At 41.0% G+C, this 15,065-nt stretch overlaps 1 protein-coding gene and 1 pseudogene across 2 annotated transcripts in view; both read left to right on the forward strand.

Annotated features, from left to right (window-relative positions):
• Positions 1–15,065, forward strand: part of LOC103541911 (butyrophilin subfamily 3 member A2-like) — a 264,550-nt gene that overhangs the window by 25,340 nt on the left and 224,145 nt on the right. The window lies entirely within an intron of this gene.
• The window catches only part of LOC139077402 (butyrophilin subfamily 3 member A2-like), a 187,370-nt pseudogene continuing 174,575 nt past the window's right edge, over positions 2,271–15,065 (forward strand).

The following is a 15,065-nucleotide window of genomic DNA, read 5'->3' on the forward strand; positions in this document are numbered from 1 at the left end:
TGATGACCGGCAAGGCAGATTGTCACATTCTGAGACAATTTTTACTTTCTCAGCCATCTGTAATGGAATGCCCATTCTCCTATTTTATTTTCTCTATGAATTCAACCCCAGGCCTCTCCTCAGCTTCCTTCACACGTGATTTTATGCCAGGTCTTTTTCAAGTGATTTGTGGGCCGTACATCCTACAGGTCCTCCAGAACATCTATCCCTTCTTGTGGCATCGGTGGAGAAGAGAGCACTTCTCTCAGCAGATGCCAGGGAATGGACAGAAGGGCCCTGAGGCAGTGCTTGTCCCTGTCTCAAACTGTTCCTGAGAGGCAGTCCTGGAGCCTCCTGCTCACACAGCCTCCTGGAGGGAGCCTGACTCATACTAGGAGGGGCCAAGTACCTGGGCCAGACTGTCAACATCATTGGGGGTGGATAAGCATTTAGGAGCTAGAGATACCTGATAGAAATACCCCAGTGATCATTTTAGAACATGTAACTGAAAAGTCCTCATTTACTTGTGTTTCAAACGTTGGTACCTCAAGCATTTCAGAACTGTGTACTTGTACATGATAGGTGTGCTGAAGTATCCAAGGGGAAAGTGTATTATGTTGCAACTTCCTGTAAAAGGCATCAAACAAATAAATAAGTAAGGATAAATAGTGGAGGAACAGAGCGATAGATTATAAGAAAGCAAGTATAGTAAAATATTTTACGTAGAATCTAGATACTAGGTATATTTGGTGTTCATTGAAAAGTCATTTAACTTTGCTCTATGTTAGAAAAGTTCCATGATAAACTGTTGATAGTAGGGGTGAGGAGGGAAGAACTGTATCTTGCTGCTGATAACTGATACCAGAAGTTCCACTGGCTTCACCAGAACAAGAGTTAGTTTTCCTCTCATGTAAAATCAATTCAGACGGCAGAAGTCCAGAGCTGGTCTGGCAGCTCAGAGAAGCATCCATGCCCCATTCTCCTTCTATCTTTATCCTCTGCCATCTCAGCATGTTCCTTCTATTCTCAAGCTTGACTCAAGATCACGAGATGTGTTTTGCACTCAAGCTCCAAAGATCATGTTCTAGGCAAAAGGAAGGAGAAGTAGGAAGAGTAGGGACCTCCCTTGAGAAACACAACCCAACAACTTCCACCTACAAATCATTGGTTCAGTCTTAGTCCCTTGGTCTCTCCTATCTACAAAGGACACATTGTAGCCCCCCACACCCCAGAATGGGATTTAATTACTAAAAATAAGCAGGGAATAGACATTGTACAAGCAACCAGCCATGTGTACCACAGATCCTAAATTCAAACTGTTAGAATTTAATTAAATTCCATCAGTCAAGTTCACGTCAAAGCCCTAGGAGCTTTAATCAGGGACTTGAGGTGAAAATAAAGTGTCTTAGAAGGCCCTAGGCCACAGGTAGGAGAAGTTTGTCCCAAATACACACTAGAGAAACAGCATTCACAGCCTATCCAGTGTCTAACCTCAGAGAATACAGAATCCTACAAGCAGAGTAGAAACAAATGCATGTGAAAATACAAATGTAGCACAAATAAGGCACAGAAGGTGAAGGAAGCTGCTCAGCCACACTCCAAATAAGAGTGTTCTGGAAAATGTAAGACATGCCCATCAGTCACTGTCAGCACAGCCTCTGGAAAGCTGAAAATTAGATGATTTGGTCATGGATCTGAGACTTGAGATTCAGAGGTGCTGAAAAGGTGAAGTGGACCTGGTTTTCTTTCCCTTTGTCCTTCCATTTGGTTCTGTTGTAAAGGATGTCCTCCTCCATGTGCTCACCTACATGCACACAGATGTTAGCTAATGGCCACAGAAACATTTTAATTAATGCATGTCTTCCTCTGCTCACACATTAAAATCTTGTAATTTTTCTACTTGGTTCTGCTGATAAATCTATTATGATATAAATGACATAAAACAGGTGTATAAAATGCAATATTGATTATACATAATCATACACATGAATGATTCAAATAGGTAAACAGAGACACAAACAGTGTGGGAATCAGGGGTGTAATCTTTCTTCATTGTATAAAATCCAGTACAGTTTCAGTTTTCATTCTAACCTTTTCCACTAGTTTCTGTCCAGCAACTGATGAGAAACCTTGCTGTTGGACAATCAAAAAACTAAGTCTGCCAGAGATGAACTCTGTTCCTGTTTCTCACAGTAAGTAGCCTTTGTTTCTTTTTCCTTTCTTTCAGAGTAGACTGTTAACTATAATGGAGAACCATCAATTGCCTTCTTTCTGTGGGCTATGATTTTCCGATGGGAATGTCAAGAGGTAAGTGGGGGAAATTATCAACTCTAAATATATTAATAATAGTTCTGCCCGGGCAGCAGACAAAACTCTCTCTCTGCCATTAGCAGAGGGGCCACGCCGAGCATTCACGGCTCCGGGAGAGGCCCGGAGAGAATCCCAGAGGGCGGGGCGACCCACAGCTGCCGTTGCCCGCCCCGTGGGACTAGGGATAGCCAGAGATCTCGGAGAGGACTGGGGCTGGGGGGAGTTCGAGAGACCCAGCTTCGTAGCCTAGGGAGAAATCCTACAGGCTCACAGCAGCCTTAGGGAAAGCCTCTGCACAGCACCAGTAGAAGGCACCCAGCCACCAGCCACAAGGCTGGAAGACCCCAGGGCAAAAGCAGCATAGCTAGGTGAACTAACCACAGACTGTAGAAGATGCCAATAGCTCTCCTGCGACCCATAGAGGACAAGTGAGATTTTGTGGGTGCCGACAGCAACGGAGTGACAAATATAAGTGATCCCACCCCTGGCTGCTGGAAAAGCCCATAACACCGTTGCAGACCCCAAGGAGAGAGCACATCTAGGTGGGCTGCAACAGTAGGCACCAGCAGCCTGAAGCCCCCCTGTGATGGCCCCCACAGCAGAGGAGGGAATCCAAAGGGCCACTGTGGCTAAGAGGAGGGGCCCAGGCCCAGTTAGCAACTGCGGACAGGGTTCCTGGTTGGTGCAGTATAAACAGCTGCTCCCCCACCGCAGCAGCTGAAACAAGTGAAAGGAGCAACTAAACTCTATCTCCATGCGGAGGCACAAATCAACAACATCAAGCAATATGAAAAAATACATTAAATCTCCAGAACAGAAAGAAAGTAACAAATACACAGAAAACAATCCCAAAGAAAATGAGATATATAACCTAAATGATGATGACTTCAAAACAGCCATCATTAAAATTCTCAATGAGTTAAGAGAGAGTTCTGACTGTCAACTCAACGAGTTCAGGAGCTACGTCACAAAAGAGTTTGATACGATAAAGAAGAAGAACCAAACAGAAATATTGGAAATGAAGAACACAATAGAGGAGATTAAGAAAAATCTAGATGCTCTGAACAGTAGGGCCAATAATATGGAGGAAAGAATTAGCAATTTGGAAGATGGCAATATAGAATTGCTGCAGGCAGAGGAGGAGAGAGAAGCAAGACTAAAAAGAAATGAAGAAACTCTCCGAGAATTATCAGACACAATTAGGAGATGCAACGTAAGGATTATAGGTATACCAGAGGGAGAAGAGAAGGAGAAAGGGGCAGAAAGCCTATTCAAAGAAATAATGGCTGAGAACTTCCCAAATCTGGTGAGGGAGATGGATCTTCAGGTGACAGAAGCCAATAGATCTCCAAACTTTATCAATGCAAGAAGACCAACTCCACGGCATATAGTAGTGAAGCTAGCAAAAGTCAACGACAAGGAGAAAATACTAAGGACAGCCAGGCAAAAGAAACTAACCTACAAAGGAACCCCCATCAGGCTATCAGCAGATTTCTCAGCAGAAACTTTACAGGCTAGAAGAGAGTGGAATGATATATTCAAAAATCTGAAGGACAAAAATCTACAGCCGAGAATTCTCTACCCAGTGAAAATATCCTTCAAATACGATGGAGAAATAAAAACTTTCACAGATAGACAAAAATTAAGGGAGTTCATTGCCACAAAACCTCTTCTTCAGGAAATCCTCAGGAAAAGCCTCATTCCTGAAAAATCCAAAAAAGGAAAGGGGCTACAAAACCAAGGGCAGAGGAGATAAGTAGAAGGACAACAACAGAGAGTAGCAGCTCTACATCAGAACAGATTAAACCATGGGACGAGAAACAAAGGAAACTGAAGAAAAGCGGAAAACAAGACACAAAATGGTAGTGGTAGGCCCCCACATCTCAATAATCACTCTAAATGTAAATGGATTGAACTCCCCAATCAAAAGACACAGAGTGGCAGGATGGATCAAAGAACAAGATCCAACAATATGCTGCCTCCAGGAAACGCACCTCAGCCCCAAAGACAAACACAGACTCAGAGTGAAGGGATGGAGAGCAATACTCCAAGCTAATAATGAACAAAAGAAAGCAGGTGTCACTATACTAATATCAGACAAGGTAGATTTCAAAACAAAACAGATAAAGAAAGATAAAGAGGGACAGTATATGATAAAAGGGACTCTCCACCAAGAAGACATAACACTTATAAATATATACGCACCCAACACAGGAGCACCAAAATTTGTAAAGCAACTCTTAATAGAACTAAAAGAAGACATCAACAACAATACAATAATAGTAGGGGACCTCAACACACCATTAACACCAATGGACAGAACATCCAGACAGAAAATCAACAAGGAAATAATAGAATTAAATGAAAAATTAGACCAGATGGACTTAATAGATATATATAGAACACTTCATCCAAAAACAGCAGGTTACACATTCTTCTCAAGTGCACATGGAACATTCTCAAGGATTGACCATATTTTGGGAACCAAAGCAAACATCAATAAATACAAGAGAGTTGAAATAATATCAAGCATCTTTTCTGATCATAATGTTATTAAACTAGAAATCAACTACAAGAAAAAAGTAGAGAAAGGTGCAAAAATGTGGAGACTAAACAACACGCTTCTCAACAAACAATGGATCATTGAAGAAATTAAAGAAGAAATCAAATTTTATCTGGAGACTAATGAAAATGAGAACACGACATACCAAAACATTTGGGATGCAGCAAAAGCAGTCCTAAGAGGGAAATTCATCGCAATACAGGCCCACCTCACTAAACAAGAAAAAGCTCACATAAGCAACCTCAAATGACACCTAACAGAACTAGAAAAAGAAGAACAAACAAAGCCCAGAGTCAGTAGAAGGAGGGAAATAATAAAAATAAGAGCAGAAATAAACGATATTGAAACAAAAAAGACAATAGAAAGGATCAATGAAACAAAGAGTTGGTTCTTCGAAAGAATTAACAAAATTGACAAACCCCTTGCCAGACTCACCAAGAAAAGAAGAGAGAAATCGCAAATTAATAAAATTAGGAATGACAGAGGAGAAATCACAACAGATACCAATGAAATACAAGAGATCATAAGAGAATACTATGAAAAACTATATGCCAACAAATTGAACAACCTGAAAGAAATGGACAAATTCCTAGACTCCTACAATCTCCCCAAACTGAATCAGGAATAAATGGAGAATCTGAATAGGCCAATCACAAGTAAGGAAATAGAAACGGTAATCAAAAACCTCCCCAAAAATAAGAGTCCAGGACCACACGGCTTCTCTGGAGAATTCTACCAAACATTCAAAGAAGACTTAATACCTATTCTCCTCAAACTGTTCCAGAAAATTGAGAAAGATGGAGAACTCCCTAACACATTATATGAAGCCAACATCACCCTGATCCCCAAACCTGACAAGGACAACACAAAGAAGGAGAACTACAGGCCGATATCACTGATGAACATAGATGCAAAAATCCTCAACAAAATTTTGGCAAACCGATTACAGCAATACATCAAAAAGATTATACACCATGATCAAGTGGGATTTATAGCAGGGACACAGGGATGGTTCAACAACCGCAAGTCAATCAACGTGATACACTACATCAACAAAATGAAAAACAAAAACCACATGATCATCTCAATAGATGCAGAGAAAGCATTCGACAAGATCCAACACCCATTTATGATAAAAACCCTCAGTAAAATGGGTATAGAAGGAAAGTACCTCAACATAATAAAGGCCATATATGATAGACCCACAGCCAACATCATACTCAATGGACAAAAACTGAAAGCCATCCCTCTGAGGACAGGAACAAGACAAGGGTGCCCACTTTCACCACTCCTATTCAACATAGTACTGGAGGTGCTGGCCAGAGCAATTCGGCAGGAAAAAGAAATAAAAGGAATCCAAATAGGTAACGAAGAAGTAAAACTCTCGTTGTTTGCAGATGACATGATTTTATATATAGAAAACCCCAAAGAATCCACAAAAAACTATTAGAAATAATCAACAACTACAGCAAAGTAGCAGGGTATAAAATCAACGTGCATAAATCAGTAGCATTTCTATACACTAACAATGAACTAACAGAAAAAGAACTCAAGAACTCAATCCCATTCACAATCACAACGAAAAGAATAAAATACCTTGGGATAAACTTAACCAAGGAAGTGAAGGATCTATACAATGAAAACTACAAGACTTTCTTGAAAGAAATTGACGATGACATAAAGAGATGGAAAGACATTCCTTGCACATGGATTGGAAGAATAAACATAGTTAAAATGTCCATACTACCTAAAGCAATATACAGATTCAATGCTATCCCAATCAGAATCCCAAGAACATTCTTCACAGATATTGAGCAAACAATCCTAAAATTCATATGGGGCAACAAAAGACCGCGAATTGCTAAAGCAATCCTGAGCAAGAAAAACAAAGCCGGCAGAATCACAGTCCCCGATTTCAAAACATACTACAAAGCTACAGTGATCAAAACAGCATGGTACTAGTACAAAAACAGGTCCACAGATCAATGGAACAGAATTGAAAGCCCAGAGATAAAACCACACATCTATGGACAGCTAATCTTCGACAAAGGAGCAGAGGGCCTACAATGGAGAAAAGAAAGTCTCTTCAACAAATGGTGCTGGGAAAACTGGACAGCCACATGCAAAAGATTGAAAATTGACCAGTCTCTTTCACCACACACCAAAATAAACTCAAAATGGATCAAAGACCTAAAGATTAGGCCTGAGACAATAAGTCTTTTGGAAGAGAATATAGGCAGTACACTCTTTGACATCAGTTTCAAAAGAATCTTTTCGGACACTGTAACTCCTCAGTTGAGGGAAACAATAGAAAGAATAAACAAATGGGACTTCATCAGACTAAAGAGCTTCTTCAAGGCAAGGGAAGACAGGATTGAAACAAAAAAACAGCTCACTAATTGGGAAAAAATATTCACAAGCCACTTATCCGACAAAGGGTTAATCTCCATAATATACAAAGAACTCACACTGCTTAACAACAAAAAAACAAACAACCCGATCAAAAAATGGGCAGAGGACATGAACAGACATTTCTCAAAAGAAGATATGAATATGGCCAATAGACACATGAAAAGATGTTCATCATCGCTAATCATCATGGAAATGCAAATCAAAACTACACTAAGATATCACCTTACACCCGTTAGATTGGCAAAAACATCCAAAACCAAGAGTGACAAATGTTGGAGAGGTTGTGGAGAAAAAGGAACCCTCATACACTGTTGGTGGGAATGCAAACTGGTACAGCCACTATGGAAAACAGTATGGAGATTTCTCAAAAAGTTAAAAATAGAAATACCCTATGACCCAGCCATCCCATTACTGGGTATCTATCCTAAGAACCTGATATCAGAAATCTCAAGAGTCCGTTGCACCCCTATGTTCATCGCAGCATTATTTACAATAGCCAAGACGTGGAACCAGCCTACATGCCCAGAAACTGATGAGTGGATAAAGAAGATGTGGTATATATACACAATGGAATACTACTCAGCCATAAAAAAAGACAAAATTGGCCCATTCACAACCACGTGGATGGACCTCGAGGGTATTATGTTAAGCGAAATAAGCCAGTCAGAGAAAGACGAACTCTATATGACTCCATTCATAGGTGGAATTTAGTATATTGATAAGGAGATCTGATCGGTGGTTACCAGGGAAAAGGGGGTGTGGGGGGAGGGCACAGAGGGGGAAGTGGTGTACCCACAACATGACTAACAAAAATGTACAACTGAAATCTCACAAGGTTGTAATCTATCATAACATTAATAAAAAAATATATATATATTAATAATAATATTGCCCTCTCTGTAGCACCATCAAGAACAGTTTGAAGAGGAGAGGATGTCCTGTAAGGTAATATTTTGTCTGAGGTTGTGTCCAGGTTTCAGTCAAGGTTCTGGAGGAGTGCCAGCTGCACAGACTTCTGGCCCCTTGTCCCCCGGCAGTTCCCAGACTTGCAGGCACTATATGACTGGGGGCTTCATGCCGGTTTGTTTTGGAGGAGTTGGTATTTTCTGAACAACTAATATGCTGCAGTCACTATAGTTACTTGTAACAATTATTAATTGTTAAGTTATATATGAAATTTTTAAAATTTAAAATATTCAAATAACTTTTAAAGTATAGAGTACAAAGGAAAAAAGTATCTTTCACTCAATCCCCAATTCTCAGTGCTGCATGTGTACTTTCAGACTTTTCTAAGGCAATGACTTAACCATGTATATACAAATCCGTACCTTTGTTTTAATAGAATCACTAGTATTGTTCTGCAATGTGCTTTTTGTTCACTTAATATATCTTCATTATCTGAGTTAGTGACTTTAAATTAGTCTTAACTGACACATTGAATTCCTTCACAAGGATGAGCAATTATTTAATTAACCAGTCTCTTGTGGGTGACCAGAGAGGTTGTTGATCGCTTTTTCACTTTTAGAAATAATGCTGCAGTGTCATCCATATATGTGCTTCTCTCTGGACCCATGCAGGTGCTTTGTTGGACCAGACATCTGAAATGGAATTGCTGGGCCAATTTTTCACATTATGATGTTCATATTTTACATTTTTCATGAGTGATCACAGTTCAGAAAGGTTTTGTCACATGGCTAAGGTCACACAGCTTGTGAATCATAGTTCCATCACCTAGTTTCCACTCACTTTTTGTTCCTACAACTAACACCTAGTGGACCTGACACATAGTGTGTGCTCAGTAAATACTTGTTGAATGAACGAATAAAAAGGTGAGTGAGACCTGGTCTTACTCCTAGCTCTCTTCTTCACTGGCCTTGTGACTAGCAAGTGGTGGGTTCAACCTCTGACTGACTCCAGAGCCTCCACCAGGGAGATGGCCTGGATCTTAAACAGAGTATGGCGAGTCATAATTTGAACATGGTGATGGCCTAGAGGAGTCCGCAGGGTTACTCCCCAGATGGGTGCATCCTCAAGCCATTTGTCAGCACCCCATTTCACCTGACATCTTCAGGGAAGGAGCGAGTACACGATGGGAGAGGACCACGGAGAAGGGAGGCAGCTATGTCCAGAGATCTCAGTCCTGTCTCTGAGTAATCCATATAGGCCTGCTCTCAGGCTCTCCACTATCTAGGGATGCAGTCAACTATGGGATGGTTAGGATGGAAGCCAACCTAGAACTCTAGCTAGAATCAAGCCTTGCCAGCTGGCCAGATCCCCACACTTCCCTTACCACAAAGGTTCACAGTGATGCAACAGACCATGCCTAAAAGATGGTGGAGGTGCTTTTCTGAGCCAAGATACAGTGGAGAACACTAGGCTTGGAGGGAGAGTTGCAGGGGCCCTGTCTCTCAGCTGAGAGAACTTCAGTACTTCATGAGCTTTGTTGGGCTGCTGTGTGCTTCTAGCCTACATATTTGCCCTTTCTTTGCAAGTACAAGCTTTTATATTTCTGTGTGGAAAAGGCACTCTTCTAGCAGTGGAAAGATTAAGACCAGGGAACTTATCCACTGCTGGTGAGCACAGAGGCCATCTACCAAGAAGCATTTGTGAACACCTGGGGAAACGAAAGACAGGAAATGAATCATTTCGCTCCCAGGGATGTCCTCCCCAAAAGACAATTGTGAAAAGAGTGTACTGAGGTACACTGAGTTGTAACACTCTTACATTCTTACTCCTTGAAACCACTTTATTAAAAAGTAAGAATAAATACATCAATATAAGAAAGTCCTAGTGGGAGCACGGGAGGCCAGGCTCTATTGTCTAAGGCAGACCAAAGACCACATTTTTAAGGAGGCAGATGCTTTTCTTCACAACTCTCCACCTCCCTCTTGTGGGATGAAATCCACTTACTCTAACCATCTAAACAGATTTGTAATGCTAGTGAGTATTGATGGGGTAATATGTTACCCCTCATCCAACAAACATTTACTGAGGGTTCCATGTTGTACAGTCTGGTTACACATCAGGGAACAATATAGACCTGTATCCTTGTTTTGTGGAGATCCCATTCAAGCAGGCGGAGACAGACAGTAAACACATGATATGTTAGATGATAAAAATTAAATAGGGAAAAGAGAGCAGGCTCAGGGGGATGGGAGCAGTTTGTCATAATCCTGTGGTTAGAGAAGTTCTCATGGAGGAAGTGACTTTAGAGGAAAGACTTGAAGGAGATGATGGAGTGAGCCCTGTGGATATCTGGGAGAAGAGGGTTCCAGGTAGAAGGACTGAGGTCCTCTGTCCTAGCCTGTTCAAAGACCAGCAAGAAGGGCAGTGTGGCTGGAGCAGATGAGGAGAGTAGGGGAGATGAAGTGAGAGGTGCAGGTCCTGGAGGGCCATGTTGGCCATTATGAGAACTTCAGCATCTACTCTGAGAGAAATGGGAGCCACTGGAAGGTTCTGAGCAGAAGACTGACATGATGTGACTCAAGGAACAGTGTGGCTGTTGTGTTGAGTATAGACTGTAGGGAGCACAGCTTGAATCAGGGGACCCAGAGAGGAGGGTCCTACATTAATCAGAGTGTGATGGTGGACGCTTGGGCCTGGCTGCAGCAGAGGAAGTGTGGAAAAGTGGAAGGAATTTGAACATATTTGGACAGTAGAGCTGAGGATTTACTGATGGCTTAGGGTTACTATATGTACATCTAACATATATTTTTATGAGTGATTTTCCATGTTGCAACTCAAAATTAAGAGACTCTCAAACAGATATTTTGGCAAAGAAGAGTCTTGAGTCACCACACTTCTGACTATGTTTCACCTTGAATTAGTACGGGGGAGGTTTGTTGTGGAACTCAACATCTTCTTCCAGGTGCAAGTAAAAGTTTCTACCTGATATATCTGGCATCTCTCTATACTGCAGAAGAAAATGAGAAGTTCCCTAGACTTCCCTCTGCTCGATGTACTTGTCTGCCTCATCTTCGTCCACCCGTTTACCCCTTGCACAGGTAGGGAACACTCTGCTTTTATGTATCCTAAGCAGACAGTTACCTATTAGTGCCCAGTCAGGACCTCTGACAAGTTCTCATATCTAGAAGTCCCATCCCAAGCTGAAGGTGCACGTGCCAGTAAGACAAACTTTACTTCTGTTAGGATCATGTTCCTCTCTAGGCTTCTTGTACCTCACCCTCTCTACCTGAGATCCCTGCCCCCCTTACCCTCATTGCCCACTCCTCTGATGGAGCTTCTCCTTTTATGGACCAGCTCAGTTTTCTGTGATTGGACACCATGGACCCATCCTGGCCATGGTGGGTGAAGACACTGATCTGCCCTACCAGCTGTCCTGGAAGAAGAGTGCAGAGTCCATGAAGCTCTTGTGGTTGAGATCCAGCCTTAAGCATGTCATATACATGTATGTGAATGGAGAGGAAGTAGAAGCCCAACAGATGGCTGAGTTTCGAGGGAGAACTTCTATTTTAAGAGATGGCATCACTGAAGGGAAGGCTACTTTCTGAATTTATGATGTCAGAGCCTCTGACAGTGGAAACTACTTGTGTTATTTCCAAGATGACAGTTTCTCTAAAAAGCCATGGTGGAGCTGAAGGTTGCAAGTGAGCTTCCAGGTTCCATTTGGAGCTCGTTCCTCTCCGGGACCTGAGGGTAGATGTAGAGTTCATGCCCCAAATTCGGAGCTTCCTAGCTGGTCACTATGAACTGCCTCCACTGCCTTCCCACTTTGCTTCTCTAAGGCCCTTGGGAAAGACAGAGGTTTTCCTTAATGAAGAACCCCTCCTGTACGTATAATATCAAGTAAAGAACTCCGTCATGCTGGCCGCCAGGGTCTAAGGAGGGAAGCAGAAGGTCGTTAATAGGAAGGATAAGGAAACATCTCCTCAGTGATGGCACACAGTTGTTTGGTTCAGTTGTGTTCCAGATGGCTTCTGTGGCCCCTCCAGGTGCAGACTGCTGTGGGTCCCAGGAGGCTGACCTATAGGACAGCATCTGTGCTGCCAATGTTCTCCAACCAAAAGCCCCCAGGAAGACACCTGGAGTCGACGAAGTTGTGTTTATTACTTGTTGGAGACTTCCAGGTGGGGTGGCCTCTGAGGTGTGACTTGGAAAAAATAGAGAGAGAGTGACTAATATAGATAATATCCAAGTTAAAATTTGATTTTCAGATAAACAAGAAATAATTTTTTTTAAGAATGTTTAAATATTTCATGGGACAAATATAAATTTGTATCTTGTATTTTTATTTGATAAATCTGGCAACACTACCCATCAGTCAGGCGTTTGCTTGTATAAAGACTGCGTGTCAGGGTTGAGGGTGTGGAGAAGACGAAACTGTAGAACCAGATGGGGGCAAGTCATAGAGAGCCTTGGACACCACGCTTAGCATTTTATACTTTATTCTTATGGAAGGATTTAAATGAAGAGGGAATGAGAGGCCAAGGCTGCATGTGTGCTCTATGAAGTTCTCTCTCAGGACAACATGGAGGAAGGACAGTTAAGGAAACAGGAAGAAGCAAAACTACTGTGACAGTCCGGGGGAGAAATTACAGTAATGTGGACAGAGGCCACAGGGATGGAGAGTAGGGGCAGTTCCAAGAGGTAGTAAAGAGAGAGAAGCAGGGCTGACTTCACAGGGTGTCACTTGTGCAGTTGTGCAGGACCCTGCACTCAGAAGGGCCCCACACTTGGTTTAATGCTCTGCTGTTGCCATCTTGAAATTCTAAATAAATTTACCTTTGAACTTGTGGGTTTTTAAAATTAAGACATAATTTACATATAATACTATATTTGTTTCAGATCTACAACATAATGACTAAATATTTGCATATATTATGAAATGATCACAATAAGTCTTGTTAACATCCATTACTCACATGGAGTTACAAATGTTTTTCTTGTAATGAGAACTTTCAAAATCTACTCTCTTAGCAAGTTTCCAGTATACAATGCAGTATTATTAACTACAGTCACCATGCTGTATATTACAGCCCCATGACTTATTTATTTAATAACTGGAAGTTTGTACCTTTTGATTTCCTTCACCCATTTTACCCACCCCTACCCCCAACCGCTGCCTCTGGCAATTAGCAGTTGGTACTCTGTATCTCTGAGATCAGGTTCTTGGATTTTTTTTAGATTCAACATACAGGTGAGGTCATATAGTATTTTTCTTTCTCTGTCCAACTTATTTCATTTAGCTTAATGAGGTCCATTTATGTTGTCACAAATAAAATTTTCTTCTTTCTTATGACTAAATATTTTCTTTACCACATTTTCTTTATCCATTCTTCTACCGTTGGATGCTTTGGTCATTTCCAAATCTTGTCTATTGTAAATAATGCTGCAATGAACATTGGGCACAAATAGCTTTTCATGTTAGTATTATTGTTTTCTTCGGATAATACCTAGAAGTGGAATTATTGAATCATATGGTAGTTCTATTTTTAATTTTTTGAGGACCCTCCATACTCTTCAATAGTGGTTGCACCAATTTACATTCCCACCAACAGTGCATGAGGCTTCCATTTTCTCATCCTCACCAACACTAGTTATTTTCTGTCTCTAGATGATAGCCATTCTATTAGGTGTAAGGCAATATCTTATTGTGGTTAGGATTTGCATTTCCCTGATCATTAGTGATGTTGAGCACCTTTTCAAGTACCTGTTTCAAGTACCTGTATGTCTTCTTTGGAAAAATATCTGTTTGGTTCCTCTGCCCATTTTTAAGTTGGATTTTTTTTTCTTTACCACTGAGTTGTATGAGTTATTTATATATTTTGGATAGTAGCCCCTTGTCAAATATATGATTTACGAACATTTACTCCAACTCAGTAGGTTGCTTTTGCAATTTGTTGGTGGTTGCCTCTGCTATGCAGTTTTTAATTTGATTTAGTCCCACTTGATTATTTTTGTTTTTGTTGCCTTTACTTTTGGTGCCAAGCATGGTGACACCTGTTTGGTTTTTTTCACCATTAGCTTGGAGTATCATCTTCCATGCCTTCAGCCTGAGTCTGTGTTTGTCTTTGGGGCTAAGATGTGTTTCCTAGAGGCAGCATATTGTTGGGTCTTGCTTTTTAATCCATCCCACCACTCTGTGTCTTTTGACTGGAGCATTCAATACATTTACATTTAGAGTGATTATTGATATCTGAGGGCCTAATGCTGCCATTTTATTACACATTTTCTGGTTCTCCTGTGTTTCCTTTGTTTCTCGTCCCATGTATTTCAGACTACCAATTCAGTTAGGTAGTGTTCTATGCTGGTTTCCTTAGTTTTCTCCTTATTTATAATTTGTATCTCTGTTCTAATTATTTTTTTAGTGGTTACCATGTGGTTTGCATAAAAAAAATCTCATAGATGAGATTCTCCATTTTCTGATAGCCTCTTATTTTCTCAGACTAAACTGGTTCCATCCCTTTCCTCTTCTGCTTCTAAGTTGTTATTGTCACACCTTATTTCATCTTGTGTTGTGAGTTTGTTGATAAAATGACAAGATTATATTTGTTCTTGGTGTTTTCCTCCCTTTTATCTGTAATCTTATAATTAACCATTTGCTAACCTGTTGTAATGGAGAGCTGAAATCTTTTAATTTTCTCTATCTACTTATCTCCTTGCTCTGGGTTCTGTAACACCTTTCCTTTTTTTTTTTCTTTTTCCAGCTATAGGGGCCTTCCTGAGAATTTCTTGTGTGTGGGGGGGGGGGGAGGGGGGGCGTGGGTTCTTGTGGCAATGAACTCCCTTAACTTTTCTTATCTTGGAAAATTTTTATTTCTCCATCACATTTGAAAGATAT

Source organism: Equus przewalskii, chromosome 19 (assembly GCF_037783145.1).
Source record: "Equus przewalskii isolate Varuska chromosome 19, EquPr2, whole genome shotgun sequence".
Classification (NCBI taxonomy): domain Eukaryota; kingdom Metazoa; phylum Chordata; class Mammalia; order Perissodactyla; family Equidae; genus Equus; species Equus przewalskii.